The following is a 15,907-nucleotide window of genomic DNA, read 5'->3' as shown; positions in this document are numbered from 1 at the left end:
TTTTACTCTGTGTGTAAAATTATTATTTTCTTCATAAACATTGCCTCTTAGTTTTATTTCATGTGCTAGCATGACTAGTAAAACTGTTTTTGTAGGGCTGTTATGACAGGGAACTGAAGTCAGTTTTAGTAATTGCTGTGTCCCTGAAACAAGGAGACAAGAACAGACCTGAGGATTGGGTAAAATATATTTCTGGTGTTTTGCCTTTGAATAAAAACAGACTCCTAAAAAAAATTATTTAATGTTCTTGTGATACATTGTTTACCCTCCTTTTCCATGTGTTTTTTTGAGTCTTAAGAGACTTCAATTTGCATAAAATAGTGACAGATGATATCCCAATTTTCACAGGCGTGATCAGTGACCTGTTTCCATCTCTGGATGTTCTGAGGATGAGGAACCTACACTTTGAGCAGATGGTTAAACAATCTACCCTGGAGCTGTACTTGCAGCCAGAAGAGAACTTTATTCTCAAAATAAATGAATTCATTGTCTTTAATTACTTAAGATTTTTGATCAAGGTATTTATTTTGATCAGTGTATGTATTTTGATCAATGGGTTGGTTGTATTAGACACAAAGATTATTTTTGAGTATGTTAAAGCATTGATAAAGTGTCTCTCAATGACTCAGTATTTCAAAGGCATTTCATCTCAGCAGTAATGTTCTTCAGTATGATAAATATGTTCATAGAGAAATGTGTGTCCTGTTTGGAAAAGCTGTGTACAGTAACAATCTAGAGTGACAAAAATGTTTGTTTGTGCACAGTAAGAAGAATTTGTATTTGGTAGCAAATTCATTGTTGGTCAGATATTTATAGTGAGGAAAGAAGAATAAGGTAACAAAAATAATAAATAAGAAGATAATAATAATAAGGTGTGGATTTGGAATGTGTATAGCTACGTGTGACTTTTGTGTGCTCTGGCTTTTGTGTGTGGTATAGTGCACATTGTGCTATACACATTAAATGCATGCAGGTTCATGTATGCATGCATGTATATTCACAAGAATTAGTTGCCCATAAGCTAAATTTAAACACTAATTTATTTTAATTACAGACAGGGTGAAAATGTAAAATATAGAGAAACTGGTTAGTATACAGACCAAATAAAAAGTGCATTTATTCCCACCTTTCTTCAAGGAACATACACATCTGCTATATGTGGCAGCACATCCTTATTGGGATATATTGGAAATAACCAAGTTGGTTGAATGTGACTGACCAGAAGATTTATAAAGAATTTTGTGCTCTTCTCTCTTGTTCCATTATTCTGACAGAAGGGTGACAAAAATTAAGGTATGTCTCAGGGTATTATGAACTTTACAATCAGCCTTCTACAGAGTATTTTTTTTCCTGCTAACTGGGTAAATCAGAAGACAAGCACTGAGGATCATTAACTTTTTCCTGTTAGGCTTAAGATAATCAAAGTGAATACTCTTCACTAACACAGAAATCTACAAGCAGCCAAGCTATTTCTATTCTCTGACTCATACAACTATTTCTTTGGAAGAAATGTATTACTTTAGGAGACTGACTGTATTTTTCTGAATTACAACTGTACAACTGATTGTAGAATCCACTCTACTAATGCAGTGGCAAAATTGTGATAACTGTTCTGTATCCTTGGATTTTCACAATCCTGCTGGACTGTGTGGTCGTCTGGCAGAGCAGGATTTGTTCTCACTTGCTGAGGTAACTGCTTTAATTCGTTTGCACTAACTCTCTTAACATTTTCTGAGAGACCGTGCTGTTTGATGCAACATTAGCTTTGCTGAGGCAAATCTGCCAAGAAATTCCAAGCTTATTTTTTCTTATTAAAAGGAATAAAAATGAGGAGGGAGAAAAAATCTTGTAAATAATTGTGTCTCTGTGATAAGAACTACAACAGGAGAGGAGAGGTGCTCACTGTGTGTCATGTCTGTGTGGTAGGATGCTCAGCTGGAGGACCAGCCAGCAGTGTGTCACTCTGTGTTTGTTGGTGGAATTGCAGGGAATGGAGAGGGTAAGGTATCTTCCTTGCAATGCAGCATGTTTTCCATCTCACCTTGTAAAGAAACTGCCACAGCTCTTGCATGAAAAGTTCTTCATGCTGCCTTTGCCTGAGGCTGCAGGGTAATAACGCACTGCTGAGGCCACTCGGTCAGCCACATGATGAGCAATATAAAGCTCAAATGTTGCAAGCAAATTCTACATTTTATGTGTTTTTTCCATGTCCCAAAGGACAGTTAATCATGACATGGAGTAATGAACATTCAATTTGACAGATAGACTAAGTAAAACTTTGTTCTGGAAGGAGAAGCAGGATGTTTTAATTAGACTTCTAGACAGACATAATGAAATTTCCTGACAACACACTAGACAAATAATTCTGATACATAATGCTTGCCTATTTATGCTACTAAATGTTGGCAGCCACATAGATGTTCTTCTCCATTTAACATTTTCTATTATAACTGAGTGCAGAATATGGCTATTTCAGACTGGGAATCTCCTTTCCTATCCTTAGGCTTAATTAAAATTTGGGACTAAACTAGCACAGAGAGAAGAGTAAATTAATGTAAACTCTTGGCTGAGTGCAGGGATTCGGTCAGAGATCCAGTTCAGAAAGAAGTCAAAAATTCCTACTATATGAAAATGGTGTCACTAACATTCACCCTACTCCTTCCCTTCAGGTTCTGAAAGTTCTCCATCACATGTATGTGAACACAAAAGAAATGCCCATTAATTAACTTAATGCAGAAGTTCTGACAGGCGATGAACTGTGTGGTTTTATACACCAGAAATCTGAGAGCGGAAAGATGGCAAGAAACACGTGTTTTTGCTAGGATGTCATTCTCCATCCAAAATAGACTATACCAGAATTCAGAGAAGATGTAAGAGATAGAATTATTCCTTTTTTTCTGAGGTTTTGATGCAATGAGACATGGGTGCACAGCACTGGAGGTTCTGGAAAGGCTGGAGGGCAGGGCAGGATGCTGGTAGACAGAAAGTATTAGCCTGCACAATTCTGATCCTGTTGTCTTGAAGAGCCTGTTATTTTCTTCCCAGACCCACAGTACCTCCCTTATATCTCCTATATCATGCAGACTAATGGCCAACTCTCCTGTAATCAAAACAGAAATAAGTAATTGTTGCATAAAATGCAGTCATTTTGCTGTATTGAATGTTCACTGAATTTTTTGTTATTTAAATAACCACCTAATAAACATGCAAAGGAGGAAAACATGGGTTTGATGTTACAAAAGCTTCTTGTTTCAGTGATGTGTCATCTTCTGAAGTTTTAATTGCAGTACAATGTTGTTGTTTAAGCATTTAAGTGATAAGATTATATTGAAATATGATTTGCAGATCTCCCGTGGTCTCCTCTAAGAAGACAAGCCAATGTTACTCATGAGGGGCCAAAAAGGTTTGTTTTAAATAGGGATATAGATCCTATGTAGACTGAGTCCCTAACACTGTTATGGATGCTAACAAGGTGAGCCATAGAGACACGGTTACAATGGCTTTCCCTTTAGCTGTTCTCCCATTTTCTTCTTCCTCTATTTTTCTGGAGACAGCTTTGCAGAGTTGCATTCCTTTTTCTTTTATTCTTATAATTTCTTTGGTTTTCACTATTGCTAAGTAATATTTAAAACCTAATTAACACTTTGTCTTGCCTATTTGGCACAGAAAAGAGCCTTAAATTAGCCTATGAATACTGGAATGCTGATTGTGCCTCCTAGATGTGAGCTGATGTAACTTGAGGTATCAATGATGAGATTATTGGAACTGGTATTTGGAAAGTCTCTCAGTAAAATAGACTTAAAATTCCATTACTGAAGTCCTTGCATCACTGTACTTTAGTGATGCCTTAAGTTTTAGCTATAAGTTAGTTATATTTAGTTATATTTTTCAGATTCTGCTCTGCTTTTGTCTGTGGTTCTGAGTTTCACATTAAGGGATGGTAAGCTCTCTTCATAGAGTAGCTAGACAAAATAATTCAATTCCTAGCTTGGGACCAAGGACAATCAATTTTGGGCCCAAGAGCATAAACAACAGTGGAATGAAGAGATAAAAGCAAGAAGGGTGGGACTTCATAACCTAAAGTTATAACTGGACAGTGAATTTCAATATGCTAATGGACCAGAATTTATAGAAGCGTGACACTTTGTAACTAGTCACCATTTTGTGACCATTTTGGGTCCATCTTGGGTGTAGCCCTGTCTGGGCTCTTGAACTACCCAAGGTGTGTCCATTGAGGCCTTTTAATAAATACCTACTTTATTCTTTGACTCTGTCTAGCCTCTGTTCTAGGTCAGCCTTCACAAGGCATTGATGGAAGGTTAGTGTATGAAATCTAAATCAGTCAGTCTAAGCAGAGTAGGACTTCTTTCCTTCTTATTAATTATACAGCTAAGCAAATTTTGTGGCTCTCTGACATACTGTAATGTAATGTAATCCAAATCTAAGATCTGAATGTAATCATTAGAAAGTGATTGGAGTTTTATGCTTTCCTGTCTTAGAAACTTCAACTGCAGTAATCCTCTGGTTACTCAGCAAGGTGCCTGGTGGGGTGAGCCATATAATCTAACTTTATCTGAGAAACAGGAAGTGGCTTTTTCAAGAAACATTTTGGAGCACCTAAATTTAGACTCCTGCTCTGAATTATCTTCTGATTATTTCCATTGACCTTGAGAGAGATTTTCCCCTCCTCTGCTTTTGTCTGCTTTCAGGAGAACTCACATCAGCAAAGCACGCTAGCTATCTTTTACATTAGTTAAACTCTAACAAATTCATACTAGATCAAGTAAAACCTTTTGAATTTGTCTCCCTCAGTGATTCTGGTAAAAAATCTCTAAAGCATGTTCAAACAGAGTTTGTTTATTTTGTTTAAGGAATAGCGTATGCATTGTGTTGCAGATAATCCTCTGTAGGGCTGTAATAAACAAGATTGCCTTGATCACGTTCCTGTTAAACAGCATATCTTGACTTTCTTTTGCTGAGAAGTTTACTGATGATTCCTAGGTTGTGACCCTGACAGAGTCTTAGGCACATATTCTTTGCTTGTAAATGTGGCTGCTATTTGAGGTACACCTTTAAGAGCTGCTGCCCCAGCTACAATATCCAGAGGTAATATTCATCACCCAAAACCCCAGGACCTGGAGTAGAACCTGTAAGTATCTGATTATATTAGTTGGCATTTTTAACATCCAGTTTGAAAATTAATTGGAACAAACTTCATTATTTATACTAAGTCTTCCTTTTAATTTTTATTCTGTTAATTTATTATTTATTTGGTGGCCACATATATCCTCAAACAGAATTTCAGAGAATTTTGTCATGAGTTGAGTTTTTCTTCTCTTATGTGTATTGCTTAATCAGAGCAGTAGTGTGGAGGGCTGACCCTGGTTGAATGTCAGGTGCCCACCAAGCCACTGCTACTCCCCCTCATCAGCTGGACAGTGGAGAGAAAAATATGATGAAAAGACTCTTGGGTCAAGATAAAGACAGGTGAATCAAATACTCAGCACACTGTCATAGGCATAACAGACTCAACTTGGGGAAATTAGTTTTATTTATTGCCAATCAAATCAGATTAGGGTAGTGTAAAAAACCCCAAAAATCTTAAAAATACCTTCCTTCTACTCCTCCCTCCTTCCCAATTCAACTTCACTCACAATTTTCTCTCCCTCTTCACCCCTTTAGCACAGAGGGATGGGAAATGGGGCTGCAGTCAGCTCATGCTTTCTCTGCTCCTCCTTCCCTCTCAGGGGAAGTACTCCTCACACTCTTCCCCTGCTCCATCACAGGGTCCCTCCCATGGCAGACAGGCCTCCATGAACTTCTCCAGCCTGAGTCCTTCCCTCGGACTGTAGTTCTTCATAAACTGCTCCAGCATGGGCTCCTCTCTATTCAGGTTCACAGGCCCTCCCAGAAACCTGCCCTAGCACAGGCTTCCAGCATAGGAATCTAACCTTTCTGGAGCATCTACTAACTTCTGTGTGGGGTGCCTTTTATCCATAGTAAGAGAAATTCAGGCTCCAAGTTAATTTAAATCATTGAAAATAATGCTCACAGCAGCTATGCACCATAAATTGAAGACTTAATATTTTCCTATGGCCACACTTATGCACAGATAATTTTTTTGCCAGCTAAATTAGTTTCACACAATGTGTGAAATGAGATCTAGAGGAAGCAAACCACTTCATCACCCTTCTACGAGGCTATTGAACAATTTATAAAGTTAGAGTTGCATTTGTGGAAGACAAATTGTAGAAGGTGTGATAGTATGATATATACTTGTCAGTGGAGGATAGAAAGCTTGAGCTGTTAATTGTAATCACCTCAGTTAGAAGGTATGGTTATTTTTGCACTTTTTTTCAGTATATTCTGCATAGGATATTCTCAAGTGATTAATGGTGTTTTGATTGCATTAACTTGTATTGTACAACTTTTTAATGCTTAGGTGAGTAGGAATTTTCCTGGGGAGATTAGAAGTCTATGGATGTAGAAACATGGATCTGATGTTCTAGTCCATTATCAACTCTGCTGTTGTCTTTGAGGGTTAATATTTGATAGGAAAATACAGAGCTTGGAAAAGAAATATTTATCAGGCAATTGAAGAGCTTGAAAAAGATTTATCAGACAAGCAAGCTTTTAGGTGCTCACAGTAAGTAAAGCTGTTTATTGCCAACTCTTTGTCCAAATGGTTTTAGGTAAGTTGAAAGCCAGGCCAAAAATTAAATTGAAATAATTGAGAAATTAATCCTCCATCTTTCACCAGAAAGATGTACACCTACATCTTTCACCAGTCTTTGCTTCTCTAATGATTATAGGGAGTCTGGTGTTCTGTAAAACCTGAGGTGGAACAAATGCACTTCAGCTACAACAAGATTTCAAAAGCTTCCTATTAGAAGAAGTTAATAAAAATTTTCAAGTAGAAATGCTGTGTAAAAGGTAAAGCAATTTATTTTATCAATTCTTTGAGAATAAAAGAATGATGTATCCTACTTCATCACTTTTTAGAATTTAGTCCTAGCCTAGAGAGAGAGACAGAAATTACAGTTTGCTTTTAAAAGTAAACAGTGATGTGCAAGTGTTTGATGAGCTTTTTTTTCCTTTTCAATTTTAGTCAATCTTTGTTGTACACATTTTACACTGTACATCTCTAGTACTTCATTGATTTACTTGTAATAAAAGGCAAAGCATTCTTACTTGTTGGAAGTGCTGGAGTAGGAAAAGCAGTGTTTATCGGTAATGGGTTTGGCACTGTCACTGAAGACAACTCCAGACCAACAATTCATTGAAATACCACGCAACATCAGCCGTGCTCCAGAGTACATTCCATACAGATGTGAGAAACTTATCTTCCCTCAACAGCAGTGGTAAAATATATTTCAGTTATTACAGTGTTATCACAACTATTGGCTACTGCTCTTGTCAGGGCCTTGGCAAAGTTCATTGCTTTGCAAACTGGAAAACTTTAAAAGTTGTGGCAGGCAAGGGGAAAGGAGAAGGATGAAACTGCTTGGTGCAAACTGGAACTGACACTGTGCTCCCACAAGTTGCTGTCTGATTGCAGATGAGAAATTTGGCTTTACCTCAGTTCACAAGAAGCCTTGAGCCAGCTTTGGCCTAGCCTGGGTATCTCAGCACAGTGCCTGTAGGTGTACCAAAATGGACAATCAGAAGTTGAGTGTACTTTGCCAGGTACTATAAAACATCCAAGGAGGGTCAATCCCTGTCTGGTGGAGTTCAGAATCTGTAGATGAGATGGATGCAGATCAAATGAAATGTTAATATAACACACAAATGAGAGGGCTGTATGTTGGCCAAAACTGTTCTACTGGTGGTAGATTTTGGAACAAGAGGAGTCTGACAGTCAAAGCAAAATAGGATCATAAAAGCTGTCTGTTTTGGTCTTTGTGAAGAGCACGATCAAGGGAGAGCCCAGCTGTTAGTGGATATGCCCTCTTTGCCATCCCTTTTTTTTTTATCCTTCCTGTAACTTGAACAGGAAAAAACTATACAGAAAAAACTATGTGCCCTCTTTGCTGTACAACTTTTTATGCCATGAAAAGCACTAGTGAAGTAAGTTAATAAACTGGCTTGTCCTTTTAAATGTCTGGGAGAAGATACGAAAAAAGATTTTTCAGTTTTAAAACCTTTCTATGATTTTAGAAGGGTTCAGATAAAATCTTTAGAAGCATTTAAATGTGTTTGGTGTGTAATTTAACTGCTTTTGCAATCAGTTGCATAATTTTCCAGCCAATCTGCATTGCTGCTAATGGATTACATTTTCACCAGGTTTAAAAAAAGTGTGTATAAATCCACAAATCTTAATTGAATAAGCTTTTACCCTGTTTTCTCTTTCATGTCTTGTGTTAGTTTCTTCTGTATTCACTTCAGATAAGCAAAGACCATTTTGTCTTCTTTATACATGAGTTCATTCTTTGAAGTGTTTCCAAATTCATGTTAACATAGAATCCTGCATTAACAGAACTTAATCACCTTTTTGCCCATCAAAATGAATGGAAAGATTAGGAGAAAAGAAATTTGCTGTGCGTCAGAGTGAGATCATGAGTTGTTGTAAACTGTCATAGTTCCTTTAATGGGGAATCAGCCTTAAAAGGCTTTCAGAAATTGCTCTGATCAGGGAGGGATTTTTCAGCTAATGACTGCCATTCCAGCAGCAACCATGGCCATGGCTCTAGAGTGCAAAAGCATAACACTTTCCATTCCAAAGAGGAGTTGACAAAAGGAACTCCTGGGCATCAAAGGCTGAGTATTCTTCTTGCAGGAAACTTCTTAAATAAACCAAAGATGTGAAGTCAGCATCACAGGGGCTTGTTCTCCAAGTGTGTTACGCCCACCAACAGTCTCGTGGCATAAAATTTGAGCGTTTATGAAGGGTTTGCTGTGAAATTTTAGAGTATTCCTTCATATTTTAAGTCCGTGTTCTAAATCATCCACTGCTTCTTCTAAGAAAAATTAAGCCGTGTTCAAGGTGGTGAACTCATCTCATTGTCTGCAGCTCTTCCTTCTGTCCACTGCTCTTGAGCCAAGTTCCTCTTGTTAAATGCTCTTCTACCAAGTCCCTTGACTAAGCACAGCAGGTGAACTGCACGACAATCCAGAAACAAGTAAATTGTGTTCCCTTTCCATTGCATTTACAGCATTGTCTCAGTGAGCTCTGATGGAATGATTTTGTACTGTCACGTGTAGATCAAAATGACGGCCTCTTACATTATTTTTTTGTTTGTGTGTACCAATATTTCTTCCTGGTAAATGCATTCAAGTGATACACTGAAGTGCCTTCATGTGTCTTAAGCCATCACTCCAAGCAATTATTTGGAACAGTCAAATTGTGAATGGTTTCCATAATGGAAAGCAAATTGTACAAATGAGCACTATAAATTAAGTGTTAGTTCATAAAAAGGAGCTTAAGAGATGAACATGTTGAAGTACAGTGATTCACTACTGTTCATTCCTATGTTCTTTCCATAGTTCAGAGGTTAAAAGATTTTTCTTACAGATCATATCACTTTTAATCTGCAGCATTTTCTGTCAGTTCTCATCTTATCTGTAGCCACATAACATTTTTTGAGGTATCTGCTAGAGTGGGTGAGATTAGCATGTAGTGTAGGGTTTTATTTAGCATTCCCCAAGGCATATGACTCACCCGCTCTGCCTCTAGAACAGCAGCAAATTTGAAAATGTTGCTTGATGGAGGCATGTTCTGATGCAAACTAACATTGGTACATTAATTCTGGGGTCCTCAATAATACTCAAGTCTGAAACACTGCCAGAGAGAACAAAAATGTGCAAGTGTTTATAAATGTGGACATTATTTAAAATTTAGATCAAGAGAGATGATTCCTAGTTTGAGGTTTAAAATTATGCGTACACATTGAGCTAAAAGAACAAAATTGTCTTTTATATATTTAAGATACTTAAAGCCTTTTATATGCACATCATTTCTGCAAGAAGTTTTTTCCCTTCTAGGGTAGGAAAGAAGGATAAGTGCAGCCACAGCTTTTGCTCTCAGAATTTATGATCATCCAATTGCAAATATGTTGAGGTTCTCCATTTCTGTCCTGTCTTCCAGCACACCTTCACTCTTTAAATTTTTGTTTTACTTCTCCAGTCAATAACCATACTTTTAGCTGACTGTGACTAGACAGAAATGGCCTTGGATGCTTTTATTACCTTCATTGAGTTCACCAATCAAAAAAATTGTTGAGGTTTGCAGATGGTTCATTTCACTGAAAAATCTGTGACAATACTGCCATAGTCCTACTGGAAACTGCTTACAGTGATGTATTTGCTTATTCTGCTTTGCCCAAGGCACTAAGTCGTCTGCTGCCAGTCAGGAGAGTGGCAGTGCTGGGATGTCCAGCCTTCAGTTGTCCCTGTACAAGTCCAGTTTCCATTTCCTACAACCTCTCATGAACATGTTTCCTTTTTTAAATAAGCAAGACAAGTTCAAAACCTTATACTTAACGTTTCACTCTTATTTTGCCCAACCCAAAGTATTTGAACACACTGTGCAATAGAAAAAAAATTTAAATCTGTAGTCGACACATTTTCTCTTCTGCTTATTATACATGGAACTGATAATTTTTTTTCCATTTTTTAATACATATAGGCATTTCTTATTGACAAATATTAAAGTATTATTAAATTCTGGCTTTCGTCATCTCAAAACCAATATCAGTTGTATCCCAAATTCATTACATTATTGACTGGACAAAAAAAATCTGGGTTAGATGTACAAAACTTTTGAGAAATCTTTTTCCTCTTGCCAAACAGTATTGAGTTCTCATTTAATGCTCTGCTGTGCTGTAAGGATTTTAACCACTGTATTTCCTAAATGTTCCATAACCCTCTTTGGTTCAAATCTCAGCTCTGAGACAGAGAATTTAGGCTGCGTGTTGAAGATCAGAGCCTCAGTCACTGTGACAATACTGAAGTCTTCCTTGAAGTCCACCTATTACTGTGGTTTATTTTTTGCAGAATACTTTCTGTGATGATTTGAACAACAAAAATATGTGACCTGGGAAGGAATATTGTTAGTTTTCCAGTCCTGCTTTGATAAATTCCTGGTGATTTCTGCAGGTTTTTTTTTCCATGCACAAAATTAAAAGAGTGCAATTAGAAATCAAACTAATGTGGATGATGAATCCTGTCATATGTATCTGTGGAATACTTCACAAAGTGGCAAAATTGGGGATCACATCATTCCAGAGTTCTGCATTCTAATAATGCTTAATAAAAGTTGTTTTTATTTTATATGCTTTCAACAGGCTTAGCAATTTTCTGTAGCTATTTTTTCCTCTTACACATCTAAGGGAAGCAGTGCAGTTGGCTAAAAATTGTATAAACTCAAATTTTATGTCTCAATATTTTGCAGTTTTGATGAATACACAAGGGTCTTTGAGTTAGTTTTTTCACAGCTGTAGTAAATTTGTAACCTGATGGTCTGCATTGACCATCGTGTAAGCACCTCATTTTCGGGAATAAGCTGAAATTTAGTACAATTACCTTAATATTCCTTTGTCTGGGAGATGTTATTGCATTCAATTCCTGAATAATGTCCTGATTAAATGATATCTATCCTTCATATTTTTACACTTTACGTATTTTGGTAAAGACCTTATTTAGTCCTTCCCAGGAGAAGGAGAAAATAATCAACTCACTGATTAATTTTGTGAGTGTCAAGATACATGGGGATTTCACATTCAAAGCATTTCAGTTTCAAAGGATGTAGATGGATATGCTGTGAAACTTTCAAAAGCTGTGAAGTAGTCAATCAACTAAATCAGCAAGACTTTTCTGAAATTCAGAATCACAGGGTGATATGTTCTCAAAGATTATCTGTGAGTTTCAATGATTGCTACGGACTTCAATACTTAAAAAAAAAAAAACAATCTTGTACATGGTGAAATGTTCCATAAATTTCAGCCAGCATGATTTTGAATTCTTGATTTTGTTTAATTTCAGTTTTGTTTCATATGGTAATAATTTTTATGCCTTTGTTTATATTTCAGGGATGTTTGGAAAAAAAACTGAAGAACATGGTCATACATATGTTCTAGTAAAAGAATGATAAACTTTTCTATTTTATTAGTGATTTGAATATGCCTGAAGTGGATAGATATGAAATTGTTAAGTCTCATGATTTGACAGCATATTGATTATGGACACTGGTGAGCATTTGCTTCTTAATGTTATGGTATAACTTTTGTGCTGTGGTCCATGATGGCAACCATAAACCACAGAGAAAACAGAAATCTTCAAAATTAGTTGATTAAAGAGAAAAGCATATGTTTCTGAGAGGTTATAAACTGTTTTAGAAAAGAAAAGCAGAAAGTGAAGGGGCTTTGGAGTCTTGGAAGGAAAGTGTCCTTCAGCTGCTTTTGATGGAGTTGCTGGATATTGGCCCCACTGATTGACTACAGAGAGCAGGGATGGCTGAGATATGGAAACTGATTCCCTAAATAGCAGGTGTTTAGCCTCTAACCCTCTATGTTTTCTTCACCTGTAAGGACAACAATTTCTTCACTTGTAAAGACAGGTGAACAGTCTTTTTCTGCCATGAGAATAAAAGCATAGAAGATGAATACTGAAAGTAATTCAGTTGCTTTGGGAAATTCATCTGAATCAGAGAATCTCAGAACTGTTGGGTCTAGAAGGAACCTCTGGAGATCATCTAGTCCAAGACATCAAGGCAGTGCCACCTAGAGTAGGTGACAACCTTCTTACTTTCCAAATGATAATTTAATTTTTTTGGCAATTAAAATATATTGTATTCCTTCACCAGAACCCGTGTAAATATAAAGTTTCCAGTCCAAAATCAACTGATTAGTGTTTTAGTTCATTTTGTTACAGGAAGACCAGTATTTTGTGTAAATACTTCACTGTTATCATAAATACGTATCAGATTCTTGTTCAGATGTCATGTATTCATGTCATCTTATATGACATGAAGAAAATACATGACTTACAAAGAAACCATTTTCAATGATCTGCAGTGTTCTTGCATCTTTTAATGCAGGTGAATTGTATGAATTTTTTCACTTGGTCATACTTCATCCCATGAAGGAGTGACACCAAGTATCAGCTTAATATCTTGTTAAGGAACAAGATGTAAAGAGGGAAAAAAAGGAAGTGAATACTCAAACCTGAAATATCTCTGGCTTGGAGAAATCAGTCAGTTCTAACTTGGTGACATGAAAAGATAACATCACAGTACTCTCCTGTTTTCTTCCCAAAACTATATTCTTTTTGAGACAAGTAGCCTTTTATTCTTTCACAAAGATTTCAGAGTTAGGATCTCAAAATCCCTAGCGCTTAAGAGGGTTTCTTTCTTTTGAATGGTTTTGAATTCTTTTAAACCAAAACCTAGTCAAAAATTTAAAATATTTAAAAGAGATCTACAAAACAGATCAAATCAGGAAAAATGCTGACCATGAAATTCAGGAATTTAATATAACTACTTAAGAATTCTAAAATGGAGTAAAACTCATTGCAAACATGTACAAAGAAAGAGAATGCATTATTTTATGAAGTTCTGAGAAGGAAGGATTTGTTGAATTGAGCAGGGAATAACTACATAATTCATGAATTTTCCTTCTTCAGAATTTCTTTTAAAGACCTGCTTGTCATAGTGGATGTGTGCACTAACATCTAAAGAAATAAGATTTTCTTCCCATTTGGACAAAAAGAATACAAATTTTTAGCAACTCAGAGCCCTGTTAGAATTTATTTTATTTTATTTCATTTTAATCTCTATCCACTTTTTAGGTGGCCTCCTTTTAATTCACCAGGAGCTGTGTCATCTGAAGAACCAGAACAAGTATTGGATAATGCAGCAAAGAGAGGAGCATGCCCCCTCATACTCCATGTTGATCTTTGCTGGTTTTTTTCTTATTGAGATCAGCTAATTTTGCTCTAATCTGTGATGAATGATGATTGTGTGCATTCTGAAACTGATTTGTACTTCTTTTGACCATGCTTTACTTTCCGAGTGTGTTTGCAGCCAGTTTTATTACAAAGAAACCCTTTATCATCAGAAGCTTTGTAAAAATGTGGTACCTTAATTGCAACAGAAATTTTGAACAAAATTATTATGTGCTAGAAAATGCGTGATTATTCTTAATTTTAAAATGTCAATCCCAATTCGATACTTCCATGGATATTTGTATTCCAGATTTCCTGTAGAACAGAACTGTTGAATCTTCAACTGAGGTTAAGCCTCAGAAATGTACAGTGCTTCAGTTTTGTCACTAATATTAATCAAGTTACATTTTCTTTCTCAGTTACAATAGGCAGAAGCTAACTATTAAAGAAATTCATAATTTTCACTATGTTTCCTTTATGCTGGCAGTAAGCTGGCAGCTTCATTATCAAACCTAAGCGCCAGCTAGGGTTTGAAGTGTCCTGTTATAGTGATCCTGTATTTAATATATTAAATAATTACTATTTAGCTTTCCACTACAATAGCTAGCAGATGAAAGGGAATAGGAGAAAATATAGTGTTTGATATTTAGTACAGGTTGAAAATCTTGCTGTTCTTATAGCTAAATGGGAAGAGACACACTAAATTTATTATGACATTGAGAATTCCCTGAATTGAAGACTCATGTGGTCATCCACCTGTCAGCTGTGCCCTTGGGGCTCATAACCAGACATGCAACTGCTGTGGAATGCATCAAGGATGAGGCTAGAAATGAAGTATTTTCTGTGACACACAAGTAGCTGTATGGTCACCAGGCTGTCTAGTCATTTAACACTTGGTTGACTTTTATCTGCTGTCTGATGCTAGAGAATCTTCATCTCCTTTTCCCTTCTTATTTTCAGGGACATTCTGCAGTATTTGCCTCCAAGTTCCTTTCTTCAGATTCCCTGATTACCATCTACAGAAAGATAGTTTGTTTCCAGTTCCAGCAACAAGCTTTTGTTCCACCAATAATCAAAAATATTTGAGCCATAGTACAAGCAGAAATATATCTTTACCAGGCAAGGATTCAAAACTTTGCAGCAACTGATATGAGGTTCCACTGCATCCATAATATGAGAGACCTCTCCAATGGCTTTCAGGTCTGTATCATGGGCTCACGTACCTGACAACACTCTTGTTATTGCTGATCTTTACAATCTAACGATGGACATTGGATGGTGGAGTGGTGCAGAACAGGAGTTTTTTGTACAAAGTAGAAGATAGTCCCTGCCCTAAAGTGACCATGGTCAGGTAGATCAGATGGGTAGAAACCTGAGACAGAAAATATATTTAGTGGAGATAGAGCAATGGTTTGCAAAGTTTGCTGTGCTTAATTTTTTGGTTGGTTTCAGAGGTTGAAGGAGCTCTGAAAAAATAATAATAAAATCACAAAGTCATTTAGGTTGCAAAAGACCTCTAAGATGAATGACACCAGCTATTAGTCTAGCACTGCCATGTCCACCCTTAAACCACGTAACTAAGTGCCACGTCCACACATCTTTTAAATACCTCCAGGGATGTTGACTCAACCACATCCCTGGGTATCCTGCTACAGGGCTGGACAACCCTTTCCATGGGGTAGTTTTCAAAGGGTAGCTGAACACCAGAGCCAAGATTCAAGACAGAGGGAAGGATTTAACAGGGTCAGCAAATCCTTCCCTCACTTGTAAAAACATGTGAGTCTGATCCTGGTTTGTTTTTATCTGTTTTCCTGTTCCTTAGAGTGCAGATCTGTTCTTTCACAAAATATTTTTTTGTCTGCTTACCCCATAGACCACTGTGAAGGGAAGGAGGCAAGGACTTGTCAGGTCCTCTTGTACACCACACAACTTGTTTTGGTGGGATTGTACAGACCCATCATGCATGTTTGCATCTCTCCTGGCATGGAAGTTATGAAAGAAGGAGGTTTGAGGAAATTTTGTCGTGATG

The 15,907-nt window shown here is 36.8% G+C and overlaps 1 long non-coding RNA gene across 1 annotated transcript in view; it reads left to right on the top strand.

Moving 5' to 3' along the window:
- LOC116183296 (uncharacterized) overlaps positions 1–15,058 on the top strand; it is a 52,373-nt gene extending 37,315 nt beyond the window's left edge. The window contains exons 7-10 of the long non-coding RNA XR_013339446.1: positions 349–518; positions 1,138–1,293; positions 12,027–12,185; positions 14,839–15,058. This is a non-coding gene — a long non-coding RNA (uncharacterized LOC116183296). The remainder of the gene's footprint in view (positions 1–348; positions 519–1,137; positions 1,294–12,026; positions 12,186–14,838) is intronic.
- Positions 15,059–15,907: the final 849 nt, after the last annotated feature.

The sequence above is a fragment of the Lonchura striata genome, chromosome 1, assembly GCF_046129695.1.
Source record: "Lonchura striata isolate bLonStr1 chromosome 1, bLonStr1.mat, whole genome shotgun sequence".
Taxonomy (NCBI): domain Eukaryota; kingdom Metazoa; phylum Chordata; class Aves; order Passeriformes; family Estrildidae; genus Lonchura; species Lonchura striata.
Note: the sequence above shows the minus strand (reverse complement) of the source record. Positions and strands in the feature narration are given on the sequence as shown.